Here is a 23,178-nt window from a genome sequence, read left to right on the forward strand (position 1 = left end):
ACATAATAAACCTTAATCTAGTCGGAAACATGTGTGTGTGTGTGTGTGTGTGTGTGTGTGTGTGTGTGTGTGTGTGTCACTACCAGTTTCAGATCAATAGAGATGCATCTTCAATTGACAGGTTTTCTAAACAGTCATCGCCCAACAAAGTGATAGCTTAGACTTAAGTCCCATCGTTCAGTGTCAAGATGGATTTTAATTCTAAGCAATCGCTTCGTCGCTCGTGACTGTTTAAGAAACCTGTCACCTGAAGGTGCATCTCTATTGATCGGAAACCGGTAGAGACTTTTTAATAAAAGTACTTTAACAGCCACTGCGGAAGATTTTATTCGCCACGTGGAATTTTGGCTTCGGTTTCCCGGCCTTTAAAATATTTTTTTTTTCCTTTTGTGAATTAAATCATCAAATTGTATCTAATTTACACCTCCACAATGCGGTATCTTCTGCATTTCTTTCTGGTACTATTACTTTTATTTAAACATTAAGACGTAACATGAACTTTTTACAGCCTCAACGACCATTTTGCTTCGTTCGTGACACAAATAAAGGAAACAGAAAATAACAGTGGATACAGAAACATAGCTTGTATCCAACGAGGTACAAAAAACACAAAGAGTAGGCTACATTAGATTGCACATTATGCTACGCACAGTAATTCCACTCTGCACGTCTGACGCCCAGGCACACAGACAGAGCTGGTACGCACACGTACAAGCAACGCTCACATTAGAGAAGCTGTGCAAAGCGACAACCTTTCGTATGCAAACACTTCGCCACTCGCCCGCTTATACTTTCGTGGACCCTACGCAGCACACGTGTGTCCACGGTCGCCGAAGCGACATGTACACGAGCTATTAGATTGTGTACATTCATTGGTGGGTTCCATAAACTTATTCCTTTAAGTGCCCCACAAATAACAATCTAGTGGATTAAGGTCCGGGGAACATGTAAATCAAGACATTGGACCTCCAAGACCAATCCATTTCCCTGGAAACGCTTCATTAAAGTAGTTACGTACATTCATTGAAAAGTGTGCCGCTGCATCATCATCCTGAAATCATAGCTGTCACCGAACACGAAGTGGAACATTTTCTAATGAGTCAGGTAAAGAATTGCAAAGAAACCTACGACACAGCTTGTGCGGTAATAGGTAAAGGCCGAAAAGCACTCCTCCCATGATTCCAGCCTGCACATTTATGTCGAAGTGCGCCAGAATGCCACGTTTACGGATGATAATGTGGGTTGTGTTCCGACCAATAATGGTCGAGGTGGAGGTTGAAAATACCTCACGAGTGAAGTTAGATTTGTCAATCCATATCACGTTATTTATTGAATGTTCGTTATCTTCCACTTGGTACAAAAGCCATTCGCAAAACTGTTCTCGTTGAATGTGGTTCACTGGCGACTTTTATTCAGTTATCGTGCAGTAATATGGGTGCAGTTCTTCAGCGTGTAACACTTTAACAAGCACTCTTTGAGATATCTGGAACTACTTTGCAATATCACGTGTACTTCGCTGAGGTGACTGGTGAACGGTTTCAAGAATTGCGTCCTGTTCGCAGAGCACTTCTAGTCCTTGGACGACCTCTGTCCATTACTGATGTACGAAGATTACCGGTTTTGCGAAGGCATTCCTCCAGGCTGTGAGAAGCATTCTTATCAGGATCGTCCCTTTGAGGATACCGTAGAGCACACGCACGAGCATCAACAATAGCTTGATTACAGGATGCACCCAGCACCAAGAGCGTATCGGCGTACTCATCGTTTGTGTACTCCATCGGTAAGCCACCCTACATCAACCTGGCAGGACCAGTTACGGTTCTCCACTGCACGGTTACCAGACACATACATGCAGCTTAATGGATCCCACTGTCATGTCACAGGCTAATGTCATGTGAGAAATGATGTCCTAGTTATAAACGACGAGAACTAGGGAACGGACATCTAAAAATTTAAAAAATGAAACTGACGAGGATTCGAACTATACCTCCATGGTGGATGTCCGTTTGGTGTCCCAATCGTCTACTTAGTGTTCTCTCTCTCTCTCTCTCTCTCTCTCTCTCTCTTGTTTTACATTACAAGACAGAACGGACAGATTCAGCTTCCCGCCTCCCCGCCTGTCACTGCTGTATCCTCACATAGTACTAGGCTGGTGTTTATATATCTTTTTATTTCTTATTTTACATTTTTAATAAAAATAAAATTTGAGAGATAAAAATTCCACAGTTCAGAGCCTTAAAAGGAAGTAATTTTTTCTATAGGAAGGACACAATGAGAGAAGGCTCCAGAACAAGTAAAAATAAAAACAAATAAAGCAATCCAATACCTTGACGATTAAAAACAAGGTGCAACATACTTGCAAATAAATCACGATAACGTGGAAGCCTATGCCACTTCCAACGCGCTTCAACGATGTATCGGTGAAAAACACAGCGGTCGTGATCGTTGTTGTTGTGTTGGCAGAAGAGCCAACACCGTGTTACTAGTGGAGGCCCGAAATGCACGCGTTTTAGCTCACGCAGGCTGGCGTGAGGAGGGAAGGACTATACTGACGTGAGGTCTGGAACATGACAAGGAATTAGAATTCAGAAGGCGGACGTAATTAGTTTGATACTTAACTTTAATCCATTAATGATGAACGTCGCTCTTGACGGTATATGATTCACAATATTATCTGTTCAGAATACATTCATAGTAACTTAATATGGCGCCTTCCTAGGTCGTAGCAGATGACGTAGCTGAAGGCTATGCTAAACTGTCGTCTCTGCAAATGAGAGCGTATGTAGACATTGAACCATCGTTAGCAAAGTCGGCGGTACAACTGGGGGGAGTGCTAGGGAGTCTCTCTAGACTAGACCTGCCGTGTGGCGGCGCTCGGTCTGCAATCACTGATAGTGGCGACACGCGGGTCCGACGTATACTAACGGACAGCGGCCGATTTAAAGGCTACCACCTAACAAGTGTGGTGCCTGGCGGTGACACCACACTTATCACACCCGACTACACAGTGAGCATAGTGCCCGAGGAACTATACGATATAACTAATGAGTGTTCGAGGGAAATCGGAGAAGGACACAGAAGAAATTCAGCTGAGGAAGCGGTTTCAGCTGAATAGGTAATAAAGGCAAAAGTTCGGCGAATCCAGTTCCAGTATTCTGCCTGTGTGATAATGTACTAGGCCGATGATATGTATCGCAAAGACCAGTGGGACTAGGACGAATGCATTGGAAGCATTCGTTGGTCGAGATCAGAATGTGAATGACGCTATACCACGATGACGTGGCTTCCATCGGGAGGATAGGAAGACTAACGTGAAACCACACTGTTTTCCTGGACATCATGGCGCGGCCATTTCAACTGGGGAAAGGGATGTTTCTACTCCCCAATGAGAAAGCAAGGATCTGGTAGCAAGGTATGTCACATACAAAAGTCTGCCCCCAGAAAACTCACTGATGTTGCTGTTGTGATCTTCAGTTGAAAGACAGATTTAATGCAGCTCTCCACGCTACTCTATCCTGTACAAGTCTCTTCATATCCGATTAACTACTGCAACCTACATCCTTCTGAATCTGCTTACAGTTCTCATCTCTTTGCCTCCCTCGACGATTTTTACCCCCCCCCCGCCCCCTCCCCCCCCCCCCCCCCCATCTCACGCTTCCCTCCAGTACTAAATTCATGATCCCCTAATGGCTCAGAATGTGTCCTGTCAACCGATCCCTTCTTGTAGTCAGTTTGTGCCACAAATTTCTCTTCTCCCCAATTCTGTTCAGTACGTCCTCATTAGTTACGTGATCGACTCATCTAACCTTGAGCATTCTTCTGTAGGACCACATTTCATATGCTTCTATTCTCATCTTTCCCAAACTGGTTATCGTGCATGTTTCACTTCCATACATGGCTACTCTCCGTACAAATACTTTCAGAAAATACTTCCTGACACCTACATCTATATTCAATGTTAACAAATTTCTCTTCTTTAGAAACGCTTTTCTTGCCATTGCGTCTACATTTTATATCCTCCCTACTTCGACCCGCATGAGTTATTTTGATTCGTAAATAGCAAAACTCATCTACTACTTTAAGTGTCTCGTTCCCTAATCCAATTCGCTCAGCTTCACCTGATTTCATTCAACTACATTCCATTATCCTCGTTTTGCTTTTCTTGATGTTTATCTTTATCCTTTTTTCAGGACAATGTCCATTCTGTTCAACTACACTTGCAAGTTCTTGGCTGCCTGTGACGGAATTATAATGTCATCAGCGAACCTTGACGTTTTTATTTCTTCTCCATGGATTTTAATTCCTACTCCAATTTTTTTTTTGTTTCCCTTACTACTTGCTCAATATACATACTGAATAACATCGGGGATTGGCTAGAACCCTGTCTCACTCCCTTCTCAACCACTGCTTCCTTTTCTTGCCCCACGACTCTTGTAACTGCCATCTGGTTTCTGAACAAATTATAAACAACCTTTCGGTCCCTATATTTTACCTATGCCATCTTCAGAATTTGAAAGATAGTATTCCAGTCAAGCCGCGAGGGGTAGCCATGCGGTCCGAGGCATCTTGTCACGGTTCGTGCGGCTCCCCCCCGTCGGAGGTTCGAGTCTTCCCTCGGGAATGGGTGTGTATGTTGTCCTTAGCGTAAGTTACTTTAAGTTAGATTAAATAGTGCGTAAGCTTAGGGACCGATGACCTCAGTAGTTTGGTCCCATAGTCCTTACAACAAATTTCTCATTTCTAGAATTCCAGTCAACTTTGTCAAAAGCTTTCTCTAAGTCTACAAATGCTGTAAAGGTAGGTTTCCCTTTCCTTAACATATCTTGTATAAAAAGTCGTAAGCTCAGCAACACCTCGCATATTCCTACATTTATTTCTCCTTAATCCAAACTGATCTTCCCCACGGTCAGCTGCTTGCCGTTTTTCCATTCTTCTGTAATGGATTCGTGTTACTGTTTAACAAGTGTGATTTATTAAACTGATAAGTCGGTAATTTTCATATGTGTCAGCACCTGCTTTCTTCGGAATTGGAATTATTGTATTCTCCTTAAAGGCTGAGGGTATTACGCCTGTCCCATACATCTTATTCACCAGATGGAAGGGTTTTGTCATCGCTAGCTCTCCCAAGGCTGTCAGCAGCTCTAACGGAGTTTTTTCTGCTCCCGGAGCCTTGTTTCGACTTAGATCTTTCAGTATTCTGTCAAACTCTTCGTGCAGTATCGTATCTCCCTTCTCATCTTCATTTACGTCCTCTTCCATTTCCATAATATTGCCCTCCTTTCCATAGACTCTCTATACATTCCGTCCTACTTTCTGCTTTCCCTTGATTTCTTAGCACTGGTTTTCCATCTGAGCTATTGATATTCATACAAGTGATTCTGTTTTTTTCCAAAGATGGTTCAAATGTCTCTGAGCACTATGGGACTCAACTGCTGTGGTCATCAGTCCCCTAGAACTTAGAACTACTTAAACCTAACTAACCTAAGGACATCACACACACCCATGCTCGAGGCAGGATTCGAACCTGCGACCGTAGCAGCAGCGCGGCTGCGGACTGGAGCGCCTAGAACCACACGGCCACCGCGGCCGGCTTTTTCCAAAGGTGTCTATAATGTTCCTGTAGGCAGCATCTATCTTATCCCTAATGATATATATTTCTACATCCTTACATTTGTCCTCTAGCCATTCCTGCTTAGCCATTTCCATTTCATCACTTCCTATCGATCTCATTTTCTAGGCGTTTGTATTCCCTTTCATCTGCTTCATTTATTGCGTTTTTATATTATCTCCGTTCAGCGATTAAATTCAATATCTCTTGTGTTACCCAAAGATGTCTACTAGTCCTCGTATTTTTACCTACTTGATCCTCTCCTGCCTTCACTATTTCATCTCTCAAAGTTACCCATTCTTCTTCAATTGTATTCCTTTCCCCTGTTCTTGTCAGTTGTTTCCTAATGCTCTGTCTAAAACTATCTACAACCTCTCTTTCTTTCAGTTTATCCAGGTCCCATATCCCAAAAATGCTGCCTTTCTGCAGTTCTCTTCAGTTTTTATCTGCAATTCATAACAAAAAATTGTGTTCGGAGTCCACATCTGCCTCTGGGAATGTCTCAAAATTTAATATCTGGTTCAGAAATCTCTGTCTTAACACTCCAGTGTCTCCAAGTCTCTTCCACGTGTATAACCTTATGTCATGATTCTTAAACCAAGTGTCAGCTATGATTAAATTATGCTCTGCGCAATATACTACCAGACTGCTTTCCCTTTCATTCCTTTCCCCCAGTCCATATTCACCTACTACTTTTCCTTCTCTTCCTTTTCCTACTATCGTATTTCAGTCGCCCGTCACAATTAAGTTTTCGTCTTCCTTAATTGGCTGAACAATTTCTTTTATTTCATCGTAGATTTCAGCAATCTCCTCCCCATCTACAGAGCTAGTAGGCGTATAAACTTGTTCTACTGCAGTGGGTATGGGCTTCGTCTCTATCCTGGATGCAATAATGCGTTCGCTATGCTGTTCGTAGTAGCTTATCTGCCTTCCTATTTTGTTGTTCATTATTAAACCTACTCCTGCATTACCCCTATTTGCTTTTGTATTTATAAACTTGTAATCACCTGACCAAAGGTCCTGTTTCTCCTGCCACCGAACTTCACTAATTTGTAGTATATCTAACTTTAACCTATCCATTTATGTTCTATATTTTCTAACCTACCTGCACGATTACGGTATCTGACATTCCACGCCCCAATCAGTAGAACGCCAGTTCTGTTTCTCCCTGATAACGACGTCCTCCTGAGTAGTCGCCACCAGAAGATCCGAATGGGGAACTATTTTCTATTTTACCTTCGGAGTATATTACCCAAAAGGATGCCATCATTATTTATCCATACAGCAAAGCTATATGCCCTCGGGAAAAATTACGGCTGTAGTTACCCCTTGCTTTTAGTCGCTCGCAGTACCAGCACAGCAAGGTCGCGTTGGTTGATGTTACAAAGCCTGATCAGTCAATCATCCAGACTGTCGTCTCTGAAACTACTGAAAAGGCTGATGCTCGTCTACAGGAACGACACCTTTGTCTGGCCTCTCAACAGATACCCCTCCGTTGTGGTTGATCCGGCCAACATCGACTGGGGGAGTCAGACTGGTCGGTGGATGACACGTGAATAAGCGAGATGTAATAGAATGAGTAGCTAAAGTACATGTTAAAAGTTACATCATATGAAAAATACTGAAGCCTTCACTTTGATATTGGGAAGTCCCAACCCTCCAAGGGGACGGAGCCACGCTGTCACCTAATCCTAGAGTCGAAATATATGACTTTTTCAAAGGAAACTACCGGATAATTACATGAATCTGCCCGCCTTTGTCGCGGGGTGCGGGAATATTTCAGCAGCATAGTACACTTGAATGAAAATGTTGCAATCTAAGATCCGTATGTTGTGAAAAAGGTTTAGGGAATGGCGTTCGTGTTCACGAATTGCCCCTATAATTCGATGCTTCACCTCCCGCCAACTAAGTGCAGCCATTTTCATCGAGCAGCAATACACGGTAATTCCCAACGATTTGTCGTTAGCAACCACAGTTGCCCATGGAGTGACGACTTAATGAAATCACCGCAGTGGTAACTGGGTATATTTCTGTTCATTATTGCGGACTCCAGAGAGAGAACAAAAGGAATCCATTATGTCCTTGAGCAAGGATATGTCATTGATATGACGTAGCAGTACCCTAACATCATCGACGTACGCTCGTGCGGAGAAGGTTTCTCTCGACATCTTCCAGCCACATAATTGAACAGCAATGCGGCGAAGCAGACGCTCTAGGGACAAGAGAAAAAGCGACACGGAGAGGGGCCTTCCCTGCCGTAAGCCCCGTCGGATGCTGAACTGCGGAGTAAGCTGTCCATTCATTACGACAGATGCTTGTATACTACTAAAAAGATTGGATAATACCTGACGCCTTATTAAAATCAGTAGAAAGTAAGGCTACAGAAACAGAAGTCGCTGCAGCCACCGAGATGACGTACTGGCATTCGACTACAGAACTCAGAATCATGTGCGCAGCCACACAGCTTTTGTGAACAGAAAGAATTTTCTCTAGTTATATTAACATCTGCTAATAAGCGCCCAGACGACAGTTTTGTAGTGGACATTAACTTGCTTGGTCGTGCGGACTTTATCAATCTCTTCATGTCCAGTTGTCTTCGGAATTAGAAAGATTTTACCGAGCTTGAAAGAGCCAGGACTGAAACCCACTGTATCACTTCATTTACCAGTGACGTAATAGCATCTCACATAAAAGGCTAAAACTGTACATAAAATTCCTTAGGAATACCATCGAGTCACGTCGATTTTTGCAATGGTGTGAGGTGTCGCAGCTAGGGCGCGATCGCCAATTCGTCTATTAAAGCTTTCTTGTATGAATGTATGTGGGCTCCAGTGTAAGCAGTCAGAATCTTACACTATCAGCAACGGGCAAGCTGTGTCCTGCAGACGTGCGTCATGACCAGTGATCTCTATACCACCTGGATGTAGAAGTCTGGTCTCTGAGCATATACTTGCAGCGTGTCTGCAGATACACGTGCTTTGCATCGACCGCCATATTGTAGTTTGGCAAACAAATTTCCGTCATTCTGCATGTGACAAAGAATTGCAGACTGATTTCTTGTTTTGAACTTTATGTCAATATATGGTGTAATAGGCTGATGAGGGAGCGGTATTGACAAGTATTTTCTCTTCGTATTCTATTGACATTTCCTAGCAACCATGTTGTAGTTTGGCAAGAAACGAAATATGAGTATCTATCGCTGGCACGATCAGATAGCTGAAGTTCAACATCCTTGGTAGTATAGGGATCACTGGTCATGACCATATGGCGTGACTGGAGCGTGTGAAAGTAGCGGAGAGACGCTTACAGAGTAGTTACATTCTATGGAACTATAAAAATTAATAACTGCTTCAGAAATAGTCTGAGGAACTTCATATTAGGTACATAACTTTCTGTTGTGTAGAGGAACAATCTGTCAAAATCTGAAGTCAATAACTGTCATAATTTGGAAGTTACAAAAAAAAAAAAAAAAAGTCAGTGAAAAACGTAATTATCCTACACTTAAAAAACTAAATAGTTCACCAACTGTGACTATTTGAAAAGATATGATAACACCTTCAGTGTTTAGATTCAAATTTGGAAAGTTCTCATTTTAGAAAACCTTTCGTAATTTTGCTGTAGTAATAAATAACTTTAATAATTTCAAGTAGATATTTATGTTTTGTGTTAGGGTGAGTGTGAAAGAGAGTACTTGTGTAAGTGTATGTGGGACATTCGCTAATATTACATTTTCAGTTTGTAATTCTCTATAGGAACTTGCAAGTGTTCCAGCTTTGTATCATGGGAACGAATCCAACAGTGGTTCCCCTACTAGTGGATGACGGATGTCCAAGTATGTTTGAATATGTAAGAGACAGCCAGAATGTTTGCGACTATATAGTTAAATTCCAGACGTAAAGTACAGCTTAAAGTTTATTTCATTTTATGTGTTTAACAAGAGAATTTGGAATTGCTTATTTTAATAACATCAATGACCTGAGAGCAGTGGTTGGTTCTTGCCAGATTTTGGCGCGAGCCACGCCCTGAAAGTCAGTTCTGATTGGCCGTAATTCTGTACAGCCAATAAGAAGTGAGACGGTTTGCCACCTAACGCAGGAAATAGAGGTGCTTGAGAGGCAGAGAGAGAAGAAGAAAGTGGTGGACTAGCTTTCGAAGGAGCAGGTCTTGCTGGAAGTGCCCGAACGCATTATGTGTAAAATGAAGTGATACTGTGACTTCGGCGTTTCGGTACAGTGATAAAGGTAGCTGGTGTTTACCATTAACTGTTTGCGAAATTTTAAGAGTCGAGAGATATTTAGTGCTGGAGAAAATCGCGAGTGTAAACTTTGAACTAAAAGCGTGGCAGTACTAAGTAACTTTTTTTTTACTGGGTATTTATGGCGAGCAAAAACTTTATTTAAAGATAACCACTGAATGCCGAGTGCAAAAGTAAATAGCAGTTTATTGACTGTGTTAGTCTCGTAATTGATTACGGAATTGGATAGGAAAAGTTCTGGCTGTTTGAGTGTGACGAGGACTGTGAACAGGAACTTTAATGATTTGAACACATGTGGGCTTATGATCTTGCTTAATAGCAATAAAAATCTTAATGCAAGTTTAAAAGGACCTTTGAATTTAGAAATTTGAACAGCAACCCATTTCCGATTTATTCTTTAGAGTTCACAATACTATTTTCAGGTTTTTGCATTTATAGCGGCCTCCGACGTGTAGTTATGAAATCTCAGTTTCTTCAACACTGCTGTTCTGAGGTCTCTTAAGTAGCTGCAGTCAGGAGTTACGTGTGCAGATCTGCAGCAGTATCAAGGTAGGTGGACAAATTATGTTGCAGAACGGCCGTCGATGTGCGAAAGAGCGCGTTATGTCGCAGGTGGACCAACAGTAAGGCCATATAATCATCTCGAATAAAGTCACTTACAAACTCATCATTTAATGTAGAAGTAACCATGCAATCGAGGAGAGGACAACAGGACAATTGTATCAACAGCACGGACGTCATAAATAGGTAAGGAAATATAGACAGTTCTGGAAACGTCACATTGGGACCTCAGTACATGTCCGTTGGTGTGTGTGAGGGATGCGACTATGGTTTTTTTCGATACATCCGAAACCGGGTAAGATAATATAAGGAGGTCAATTAATTCATCCTATAGGAATGAGCTGTATTTTGATCGTAGCCTTAGTCCTTCTATCCGTCATCTCTTTAACTGAATAATCGTCGTCTTAACATGGCGGACATCCATAACCCATAAGGGAGCTTGTCTGACGCCGTCATAAAGTTGTCGCAAGATGGCATAATAAAATTCCTTGGTCTGCCGGAGGTCCCTTGTCCTCTGAGCTCCGTAACGCATTAACGCTTTCCGGAGCAATGGTTTTGCATGCTCCGACCACCATTCCATAGGAGACAGATAATGCTGCTGCTAGTGCAAGCCACCTGTCCAAACCTCTCGAATGATAATCTGGAGGGTCATTTAAAAGAGATGTGTTCAACATCCATGGGAGGCGATGCAGTTTACTGGTTGCGGCACATGATTTAAGGCTACAACTACGGCACAGTGATCAGTGAAGCAAGTAGGTACCTCGTTTAACGCTGACAGTTGTTGACATAAAGTATCAGAGAGATAAAAACGATCGTGTCTGCTGTTAGAAGTGGCTGTAAAATGCGTATACCTGACGAGAGTGGGTATATGAGAAGAGCGCACGAGATCATCTAGTTCCTTACTGATATTAAAATTGGGGATCTGATCCACAGGACACAAAACACAATTAAAATTTCCGCCTAACAGAAGTTTCTGCGGAGTTGTATGAAGTAAATAAATTATATCATATTTGTAAAAACTCGCTCGTTCTGTGGAACGGCCAGATCCTGAAGGGGCATAAAGAAGAAATAAAGTAAGATCACAAAGAATGCAACTTATCCCTCGGCCTTTATCAAGAATTTCGAAATCAGTCAGTGATATTCCCTCTCTGTGGAATAACGTAGTACCGGTACATAGTTCTGGAGCCACAATAAAGAAAGTACAAAAGCCAGGAATAGAAAAATGGTGAAATAATACATCCTGCAAAAATTTCACGTCTGCGCTTGAATCGTAAATAAATTGTGGCAGCTGCACAAGTCTAAGGTCGGAACTAATTCTGTTCACATTCAAAATAGGGCCTGCATCTAGTTATTACCAAACCAACTGAGTTGATTACTTGCAAGTGACGTTAAAATCGTTTATCGCAGTCCATGGCATAGTCAACGGATGATTCTGAATATAAAGTGTTGGATCCCATTCTATCATTCCCTTTTCCTTCACGATGCCGCACGGTGAGGTTGAAGACGCTGTTTCTTGCTGTTTTGCGGGAAGGCGACTGCCTCATGGGGAAACGTGGGGGGTCCTGCGGAAATTCGGCATCAGATGTAGAGGACACACCTCACTCCTCCGCAAGCGGGCGTTGCGGTTCGGAAACGAAAACTGGCGGCATGTCTTTTACCGACACCAGATGTTCAAATGATACACTTGTGCCGATCTAGTTGTGATCAGCAGCGGCCTGTGGCATGCTTCTCCCTCCGTGGGCATAGAAGAAACCTGGAAATATGTTACAGACTCAGGGGTGCCCGGCAAGTCTTTTGACGTAGTACGGAGCTCCGGAACAGGTCTATCCTCTTACGATTCCGAAGAGGCGGTCTCGGGAGGCACATCAGAGGGGCTGATGGACACTTTCGAATCTTGAACAGCAGCTGACATGCTATCATCCGATCTGAACTATGGGAGGCTGTGAGGCTGCTTTATACGGAAGCAGAATGGAGAAGGGAAGAGGAATCGTCTGTGTCCTCATCTACGCCTGTTTTGAAGTGGAGGTGTCAGCAGCGCAGAAACTACAGTGGCGAAGTCCCTATGCGAGATTAATGGCGGAAATGCACTAGAGTCGTCTAGCATTGGCTGGCGTTCCTCTTAGGAACTCGGTTATACACAATGGCTGTCACTTGGGGAATCAGTTACTCTAAAGTTAACCTTTTAAGATGTTCGTAAGTGGATTTTACGACCATGACACAATGTGAGCAATTTGGGCAGAGAAGTTCACTCTAAGAATACATAAAACAGTTCTCTTCATGTCCTGTGTAAATTGTATATATCCGGTCTCACACACCTGCAAATGAGAGGGGATGTTTCGTTTTACCATTATGTCCACAGATCGAACATCACTATAAACTTATAAACAATGTTGAGTGGACTAGCGTTCCCGCCATATATTCCATATGTTCCCAAACGGAAGTAGAACGGCTTTGAAGAAACTGTCATCAACTTCGGGCTGAAGGTTAAACACCCTAACATGCCTATGCTCCCCCTCCACGTTCTCTAGAATGATCATATTATTAGAATCACCGCAACGAGTGAATGGAACTTTTTCTTTATGCCACAAAAGGAGCCGGTCAACCTGAAACAGGTCAAGGAACTTGACATAAAATACATACGGCTCAGACTCGAAGTAAGGTGCACGAATCCGTTCTGAAAGTATCTTGATTATGTCTACAAGCCAATCATGAATTTCTGACGAACTTGGCTGCAAATGCCGCTTGAACCTGTCAAAACTTAATTTGATGGTGCCTTTACGTGGAATGTTCCTGGGAACCATGGACGACACTACGGCGCAAGACAGCACCGCATCAAAATTGAGTCACAAACACGAGACACAGAAAGGCAAACAACGACTCGACGCACACAAGGACTCACACGGCACTGAGGAAAAACAAGGAAGCTCTAGCAGCGCTGCGATATAGGCAGGAAGAGGCAGAACATACTCTCCTGAAGCCTGAAGCGGGAATAATCAGCGAGCGACAGCGGTTAGTACGGTAGTGCGGTGCGATACGCGTTCCTCTGCACATTACGATGCGCTGCACTAGGTGACAGTGTTGGCAGCACCTCGTCTTCATAAAAGTGTTTGCAGTTTGCACACGGTCTGATTCTGCTAGATAAACTTTTGCTTTGGATCTAGATGAGGAGTCGCATGCTGACCTCCAAATACGGCATTTTTTTTTCACTCTGTATATACAGACACAATTATATATCAAAATCTTGAGCTCTTATTTTTCTATTTACAACCATAGTTCGGCCACATTTCTCAAGCCGGAAAATTTTTCGATTTTGGGTACTTTAGCCAGTAAGCATTAGGGTGTGGGCAATTTGCAATCACGGGTAGACCATAATGCAACTCAAGTAACTTTTTAATTTCTCTTTCCACCTCACTTAATTTCTCCTTGGCATTCACCAACATCCAGTCTTCGATTTTGTACTTTACCGTTTTATATTTCCCATCATGTCTCCTCTTCCTTTCATCAGTCATTTGCTTCATCGGCGCCTTTACTGATTTCTCCCTTTCCTCTGCTGTGATTTCTATACTTGGAGGAAAACTGAACATCTCTGTCAGCAAGAACTTAAGCTTTCTGCCCATCATCACTTCGTATGGTGAGTAACCTGAGGCAGTGTTTTTTTACACTATTCAGTACAAACTCAAACGAGGGCACATGTTCGGTCAATTTAGATTGTTTATTGCTTGCGTAGATTCGACACAAACATTCAGTCTCATACATATTGTGCTTGTAAGGGTTACTTGCCTGGAAACAGACTAATATTTAGAAATGCTTCATCCCTTGTGTATTCATAAACTCGTTGCTCATGTTTGAATTAAACTGCGATCCGTTGTCAGGCAACAGTTTCTCCTGTTTTACCACCTTAAGGAAGTAGTCTTCTCCAGTTTGGCGGACAGGGTTTCTCTCGTTGTCTTCTGGATCGGGTTACTTGGTTCAAAATGGTTCAAATGGCTCTGAGCGCTATAGGACTTAACATCTGTGGTCATCAGTGGGTTACTTGGAAAACACATCTATGACTACATATTGATGCCACTGTGTCTTGTTGGCAGAGGTCCGAAACTGCCCACAAACAATGGTTCTCCTACTTTACTAACAATTATACTTCGCATTTCGCCCTGTTGGGCGACGGTGCAATGTTGCACCCGCTGGCATCTGTCCCATGCTGCTAGTCGTTTACGCACCCACCTAGTTATTAATAAGTACATGCACTAGTTATTATTATGTACATATTCTTCTAAGATTCTGTACACTTCTGTGGCCCATAATGTCCATAGCTTCCATGCATGTAGTCTACAAATTTCTCAACGTGCCTATCTGGAAAACACAACCTCCAAACCTCCGTTTTCTTATCTTTCCTCCGAAATAAAACTCCTTTATAAATCTTACAGTAAAGCGGTTTCTTTTCATATCCTTTGCTGTCGAATTTAGTTTCTATAAGATTAAGTTCCAAGTTCTCATTGTACACTCAGAACATGTCGCTACTTTCCTATTGAATATCCTTTTCCCATTCTACCCCTTCGATTCTCACAAGCTGAAACACTTCCTTTTCTTCCTACTCATCCATGTCCTCTATTCTAAAAAGTGAACGGGACAACGCATCAGCGACGCAGTTGTTACCACCCTTAGTGTACTTATAGTGTATCTTAACTGTTGAAGAAACATCAGTCACCACATGAGTCGGCCGTTTAGTAGTTTACAATCTTGTAAATAGCTAAGTGCCTTGCGACACCTCATGAACTTCCAGAGAGATGCAGAACTTCTGAAAACTCTAAACTATTGTGAATAGTTCCTTCTCAGAAATACTGTATCTACGTTCCTGCTTGTTTAGTATCTGTCTTGCAAAATGCACGTCGTGCGGAGTGGCCTCGCGGTTAGAGGCACCATGACAGTGATTGCGTGGTCTCTCCCACCCGAGGTTCGTGTCCTCCCTCAGGCATGCGTGTGTGTGTTGTTCTTAGCATAAGTTAGTTTAAGCAGTGTCTAAGTCTAGGGACCGATGACCTAAGCAGTTTGGTCCCATAGAATTTCACACACATTTGAACATTTTTTGCAAAACGCACGCTGTTACGTTCCAACGTTCCGTCCACCACTTTCTCCTGAAACAGCTGACGTCTCATTTCGTGATCTGAACTGTCCGTCGCAAGACAAAACGGCAAGGTCATATCTGGGTAATATAATAATTTGATGTTTTTTGAATCCCCTTTCACGCCGGCCGGGGTGGCCGAGTGGTTCTAGGCGCTACAGTCTGGAACCGCGCGACCGCTACGGTCGCAAGTTCGAATCCAACCTCGGGCATGGATGTGTGTGCTGTCCTTAGGTTAGTTGGGTTTGAGTAGTTCTAAGTTTTAGGGGACTGATGACCTTAGAAGTTAAGTCCCACAGTGTTCAGAGCCATTTTTGAGCCAATCCCCTTTCACACTCTTCGCTCCATTTCCACACTGTCGTCTTCGTCAACAAATCGTACAAGTTAGGAGTGTTCATGATTTCATTACCCAGAAATTTACGACAGAATCTGCACAATACAAAATAGGTGTTCACCTATTTCCATGTCGAAGGTCGTTTGCAGCCGGCTATTACTTACAGTTATTCATCATTCAGAAGTATACCGTCTGACATGAGAATATGCCCCAAGAACTGTATCTCGACTCTGACAAACTCGCATCTGATTTCCTTCAATGTCATGTCGCCTCCTCTTATGGTCATGGGCACTTCCTCCAATGGTTCATAGTTTCACGCCATGAAATATTTTTAGTTAAAATGTCGTCTATTTTTCTTTTTTTTGTGAACTCCTAGGGGACCAGACTACTGAGGTCATCGTTCCCTAGACTTACACACTACTTAAACTAACTTATGCTAAGAACAACACACACAGCCATGCCCGAGGGAGGACTCGAACCTCCGGTGGAAGGGGCTGCGCAATCCGTGACATGGCGCCTTAAACCGCGCGGTCACATCTCGCGGCTGTCGTCTATATAGACAACCAGCTTGCGCATTAGTTAGCTTCCTAATACCTCGCTTACTGCCCTAACAAACGCAGCAACGGAGATAATGAACCCGAATAGTACAACCCTGAAACTGAAGCTCTACCGTTCAGACACACTGACAGAAAAAAATTCACAACACAAAGAACAAGATGTGCGACATAGACAAAGTTGTCATGCGTGTTTACATCTGGAAGATGAAGATGAGGTCTGTTCAAATTTCACGTCAGTTCAAGTGGTTCAAATGGCTCTGAGCGCTATGGGACTTAACATCTGAGGTAATCAGTCCCCTAGAACTTAGCACTAATTAAACCTAACTAACCTAAGGACATCACACACATCCATGCCCGATGCAGGATTCGAACCTGCGACCGCAGCGGTCGCGCGGTTCAGGACTGAAGCGCCTAGAAGCGCTCGGCCACAGCTGCCGGCCCACGTCAGTCGGATAAGCGCTGTGCTAGTAGAGCGACTGTAAGAGTGCAAATCATGTTTGCTTTAAATATACTCTGTAACAGTAGTGAGCGTTAGCTGCCTTTGACATTGGACGTCGTGAGTTGATATTAGTCAAGAATACCTTGAAGGCGACAAAGACGCCATTATTATCAAATCACTAAGTTCGAACGAGATCGTATAATGGGACTACGAGAAGCTGTATGTTCCCGCTGCGGTAATGGAAATACACGTGGCAGAAATGTAGTCACTATACATGATTACTGGCAGCGGTGGTAGGTGGAATGTACGATGGCAAGAAGATCTGGCTCCTGATGGCCACGTGGCGCTACCCAGGGGGAAGACAATCGTGTTCGACGTATAGTTCGGGCGCATTGTACTGCATCTGCATCAGCAATTTGAGCAACAGCTGATGACACAGTGACACAATGAACTGTTACAAATTGGTCATTTCAAGGAGAGCTCCGAGCCAGACGCCCTGAAGAGTACATTCCACTGACCTCAAACCACCGCCATTTACGAATTCAGTGGTATCAATCGAGACCTCATTGGAGGGTAGGGTGAAGGTCAGTTGTGCTTCCTGATGAAAGCTGGTTCTCTTCATCGATGCCAGTGAGCCGGCCCGTGTGGCCGAGCGGTTCTGGGTGCTACAGTGTGGAACCGCGCGACCGCTACGGTCGCAGGTTCGAATCCTGTCTTGGGCATGGATGTATGTGATGTCCTTAGGTTAGTTAGGTTTAAGTAGTTCTAAATTCTAGGGGACTGATGACCTCAGAAGTTAAGTCTCATAGTGCTCAGAGCCATTTGAACCATTTTTGATGCCAGTGATGGCCGTACTTTTGTTAGGAGGCCAGTTGAGGGACTGCACCCAACCTGTCTGAATGCTGCACACATTCGAAATGCACCTGCTATTATGGTTTGAAGGGCGATTTCGTATGGTAACAGGAACACACTCGTGGTTATCCCACGCAGCCTGACTACAAAATTGTACGTCAGCTTGATGACTGACCTGTTTTGCTGCCATTCGTAAACATCATGACAGGTGATGTTTTCCACCTGGATAACGCTCGCAAACATGCCGGTGTTCTAACCCAACATGCTCTACAGAGTGTCGACATGTTGCCTTGGCCTGCTCAATCACCATATCTGTCTCCGACAGATCCAGCGTCATCCACAATCAGAGTTAAACGTCCCTCTATTGACCGACCAAGTGCAACAGGCATGGAACTTCGTCCCACATGGTGATATCCGGCGCCTGTACAATACAATGGATGCAGGTTTGCGTGCTTGTGTTGTAAGTAGGCTGTTTATGTTTTCTCTATGTAAGTAGGCTGTTTATGTTTTCTTATTGGCAACGTTACGTAGCGCTCAATATGAAAATCACTGGCTGTGCTGTGTGCAGTCTGTGGCTGCTTTGCATTGTTGTAATACTCGCCATTGTAGTGTTAGGCAGCTGGCTGTGAACAGCGCGTAGCGTTGGGCAGTTGGAGGTGAGCCGCCAGCAGTGGTGGATGTGGGGAGAGAGATGGCGGAGTTTTGAAATTTGTCATGAACTGCTATATTTATATATGATGATATCAAGGTAAATACATTGTTTGTTCTCTATTAATATCTTTCATTTGCTAACTATCCCTATCAGTAGTTAGTGCCTTCAGTAGTTTGAATCTTTCATTTAGCTGGCAGTAGTGGCGCTCCTGTATTGCAGTAGCTTGAGCAGCGAAGATTTTTGTGAGGTAAGTGATTTGTGAAAGGTATAGTTTAATGTTAGTCAGGGCCATTCTTTTGTAGGGAATTTTGAAAGTCAGATTGCGTTGCGCTAACAAAATATTGTGTGTCAGGTTAAGCACAGTCATGTATAAATTGTTCAAAGGGGACGTTTCATTTTCTCTATGTAAGTAGGCTGTTTATTTTTTCTTATTGGCAACGTTACGTAGCGCTCAATATGAAAATCACTGGCTGTGCTGTGTGCAGTCTGTGGCTGCTTTGCATTGTTGTAATACTCGCCATTGTAGTGTTAGGCAGCTGGCTGTGAACAGCGCGTAGCGTTGGGCAGTTGGAGGTGAGCCGCCAGCAGTGGTGGATGTGGGGAGAGAGATGGCGGAGTTTTGAAATTTGTCATGAACTGCTATATTTATATATGATGATATCAAGGTAAATACATTGTTTGTTCTCTATTAATATCTTTCATTTGCTAACTATCCCTATCAGTAGTTAGTGCCTTCAGTAGTTTGAATCTTTCATTTAGCTGTCAGTAGTGGCGCTCCTGTATTGCAGTAGCTTGAGCAGCGAAGATTTTTGTGAGGTAAGTGATTTCTGAAAGGTATAGTTTAATGTTAGTCAGGGCCATTCTTTTGTAGGGAATTTTGAAAGTCAGATTGCGTTGCGCTAACAAAATATTGTGTGTCAGGTTAAGCACAGTCATGTATAAATTGTTCAAAGGGGACGTTTCAGTGTTCAACATTCTGACCATTACACCGGTCATTAATATACTAGCAGTTCATAATAGCAGTAGTTTCTCTCTTGCTTACATTATCCTGTGATCTTGCAATGTTAATCATGTAAATATGTCAACTAGACAAATGTATTTTCGAAATTTCATTAGTGCACGTTAATTATATTTTTGGTACTGCGATTTTTTTTCCGTCGGTGTAGAAAAGCTACATATCGTCTACTTCCTTCTAACAGTTCATCTTGTCAAAAGTCGAATGTGAAATCCACTCTGCACCTTAGTTTCACTTTCCTGAAATTTTGCACCAGTACTGCCGTATTACCCTGCTGATCATGTTCTCTATTGATTATCTTATTTAATTTGGGCACAGCTAAGGTTATTCGCATGGTGTTATCTCTTTTCTTCATGATTACAGCGGTATTGCAGTAGTCACTTTCACATTTCTCCACTACATCTCAATCCAAACTGTGCTCTAGCCTAGCTTGCACGGCCATCCTATCGGAAATTGCTGTCGGATATGGCTTTACTCTAATTGGTTTGTGCGCCCTCACTTTCATGGTATGCTTAAATCCAGACTCTTTACCAGGCTTGCCTGAGAAAACTACATTATACTGGTTTAATAACTCACCTAATTCTTCCGTTTCTGTAAGTGAAATATTTTCAATCGGCTCAATATTTCTTTCATGTTTTCATTCAACAATTCCATACCTTCTCAGCTGCTAACCTTTATGGTGTGGGCTATACGCCTTTCCCCTACTAGAATATCTTTGAATTTTACCTTATTTTCCTTATGCTCTAGCTCAAATTCAGAATAATTTTCTTTACAATTAAGTGAGTGCTCCTATTTACACAAAAAGTCAGTACCCAGTACAACATTTTATTAGCCCATTCACAATGAGACTCGTCGTATTAAAATTATGTTTCCCACACTTAAAATCTAAGAACACTTAATTTTTTATCGGGCTACTTATTCCACCAGGGCCAGTTTTGATCGTGACACATGTTACTGGAAAGATTACTAAATTTTCATTTCTATGGCTATTTACAAACTCTTCCGACCCGTTCCTTCCTGAGTCGAGAAGTTCGCATACTTTTCCATTACACATCCCTATCTCTATAATTGATTGTACAATTTCAGATTTTTCTCTCTCCAACCATTTTTCCGTTAGTAGAACATTATAAATATCCCTACCTCTTTTTTCACTTCCACATATCTCGTCTGTCAAACAACCTTCACCTCTTCGTCTCCTTACGTAAACCGTCCAGCAATCCATTCATTCCCCACAAAAAAAAGTTTATATGATATGTAATTTTGACCACGCCTCCAATCTTCTATAGTGTACTCGTCTAGGTCCTTTGTACTCCAATCTAACTCAGTTTCATCATTTAAAGCCTGCACTGCATCTCCCTCAACAGCATTCTAGTTACCTTTGTCCTCCGTTGTATCCCTCTCAAAAGCTCTATCCTCGATACACAACCCCTTATCATTTATGTCAGCCCATCCGTCTTCCTCCAACAATTCACTTACTTCCGCTGACTTATCAAGTTTCCTGACTCCAGATGGTGAGACTATACCTACATCGCCTTCACTGACTTTATATTTTAGCCATCAGTCTTCTGACTGGTTTGATGGGGTCCTCCTCAAACATCCGCTCCTGAACTTTCAATTTATCTGCAACATTACGTCTTCGATGTACAGATTGAACAATAGGGGTGAAAGACTACATCCCAGTCTTACATCCTGTTTCATCCGAGCACCTCGTTCTTGGTTCAAATGGCTCTGAGCACTATGGGACTTAACCTCTGGGGTCATCAGTCTCCTAGAACTTAGAAGTACCTAAACCTAACTAACCTAAGGGCATCACACACATCCATGCCCGAGGCAGGATTCGAACCTGCGACCGTAGCGGTCGCGTGGTTCCAGACTGAAGCGTCTAGAACAGGTCGGCCACTGCCGCCGGCTCGTTCTTGGTCGTCTACTCTTATTATTCCCTCTTGGCTTTTGTGCATTTTCTACATTACCCGTCTCTCGCTGTAGCTTACACCTATTTCTCTCAGAATTTCGAACACCTTGAACCATTTTATATCGTCGAACGCTTTTTACAAGTCGACAAATCCTGTGAACGTGTCTTGATTTTTCCTTGGCCTTGCTTCCATAATCAACGGCAACGTCAGAATTGCCTTTCCTAAAGCCAAGCTGATAGTCATCTGAAGCATCCTTAATTATCTTTTCCATTATTTTGCAGATTTTTCTTGTCAGCAGCTTGGAGACATGAGCTTTAAGCTAATTGTGCGGAAATTCTCGCACTTGTCAGCTCTTGCAGTCTTTAGAATTGTGTTGATGCTATTTTTCCGAAATTCTGATGGTGTGTCGCCAGACTCATACATTCTACACACCAACGTCAATAATCGTTTTCTTGCCACTTTCCAAAATGATTTTAGAAATCCTGATGGTATGTTATCTTTTCCCTCTGTCTTGTTTGATTTTTGGTGCTCCAAATCTCTCTTAAATTCTGATTCTAACACTCGAACTATCTCTTCTAAATTGCCTATTGTTGGTTCCAGTCACATCAGACAATTCTTCCCCCTCATAGAGGCCTTCGATGTGCTCTTCCCACCTATCAGATCTCTCCTCTGTATATAACAGTGGAACTCCCGTTGCACTCCCACCCTTGTTTTTAATTTCATCGAAGGTCTTTTTGATTTTCGCATATGCTGAGTCAATTCTTCCGACAATTATTTCTTTTGCGATTTCTTCACGTTTTTCATGCAGGCATTTCGTCTTCACTTCTCTGCATTTCCTGTTTATTTCATTCCACTGTGACTTGCATTTCTGTATTCTTGAATTTCCCTGAACATTTTTGTACTTCCTCCTTTCATCGATCGGCTGAAGTATTTCTTCTGTTACCCATGGTTTCTTCGTACTTACCTTCTTTGAGTCTATGTTTTTCTTTCCAACTTCTGTGATTGCCCTTTTTAGAGATGTCCATTCCTCTTCAGCTGTACTGCTTGCTGAGATGTTCTATATTGTTGAATCTATAGACTTAGAGAACTTCAAGAGTGTCTCGTCATTCCTTAGTATTTCTGTATCTCACTTCTTTGCATACTGATTCTTCCTTACCTGTCTCTTAAACCTCGGACAACTCTTCGTCACTACTACATTGTGATCTGAATCTATATTTGCTCCTTGATACGCTTTACAATCCAGTATCTGATTTCGGGAACTTTGTTTAACCATGATGTAATATAACTTTTCCAAGTATACCCTCTCCTCTTGTGATTCTCTAACGCATTATTTTTTACGGCGTCAAGTCAGCGTCGGCACGCCATTTGGAAAAGACAGAGAAGAGATGGCTGTGATAAGAGGTCAGCCAATCGCACCCTGACCGACCCTCTAGGTCGACAACGCGACAGCAGCGGCCCCTAGGTGTAGAGCTCATAAGAGCGGCGCCCGATAGCAGCTTCAACGTTAGGCACTTCGTTAGCAGACGCATTGTAGCCTCTATCATTAGTACTCTCTACGTAGCACAGACTTGTGTTTGTCTACGAAGAACATGACGACGAGGATGAACGAATAACACGGCGACGAAGATGTCCGAATAACACAGCGACAACCTGTTAACGTTCGAACCCCGAGCCGCCAGCTGCCACCGATTGTCTCTGTTTTGTTTTGTTGCGGGATTTTGTGTTTTGCTGATACCTTAATTCTACCTTGTCTTTTCTTTGAAGGGGTGTGTTTACATGTTTTAATGGGGTCTCTTATAGTGTTTCTTCCATTCAGTGTTTTCGGTTGAGCGTGTCAGAAATTTTCTTGTTTTTGTGCTTATTTTTATTGCTT

This window comes from Schistocerca serialis, chromosome 3 (genome assembly GCF_023864345.2).
Source record: "Schistocerca serialis cubense isolate TAMUIC-IGC-003099 chromosome 3, iqSchSeri2.2, whole genome shotgun sequence".
Lineage (NCBI taxonomy): Eukaryota > Metazoa > Arthropoda > Insecta > Orthoptera > Acrididae > Schistocerca > Schistocerca serialis.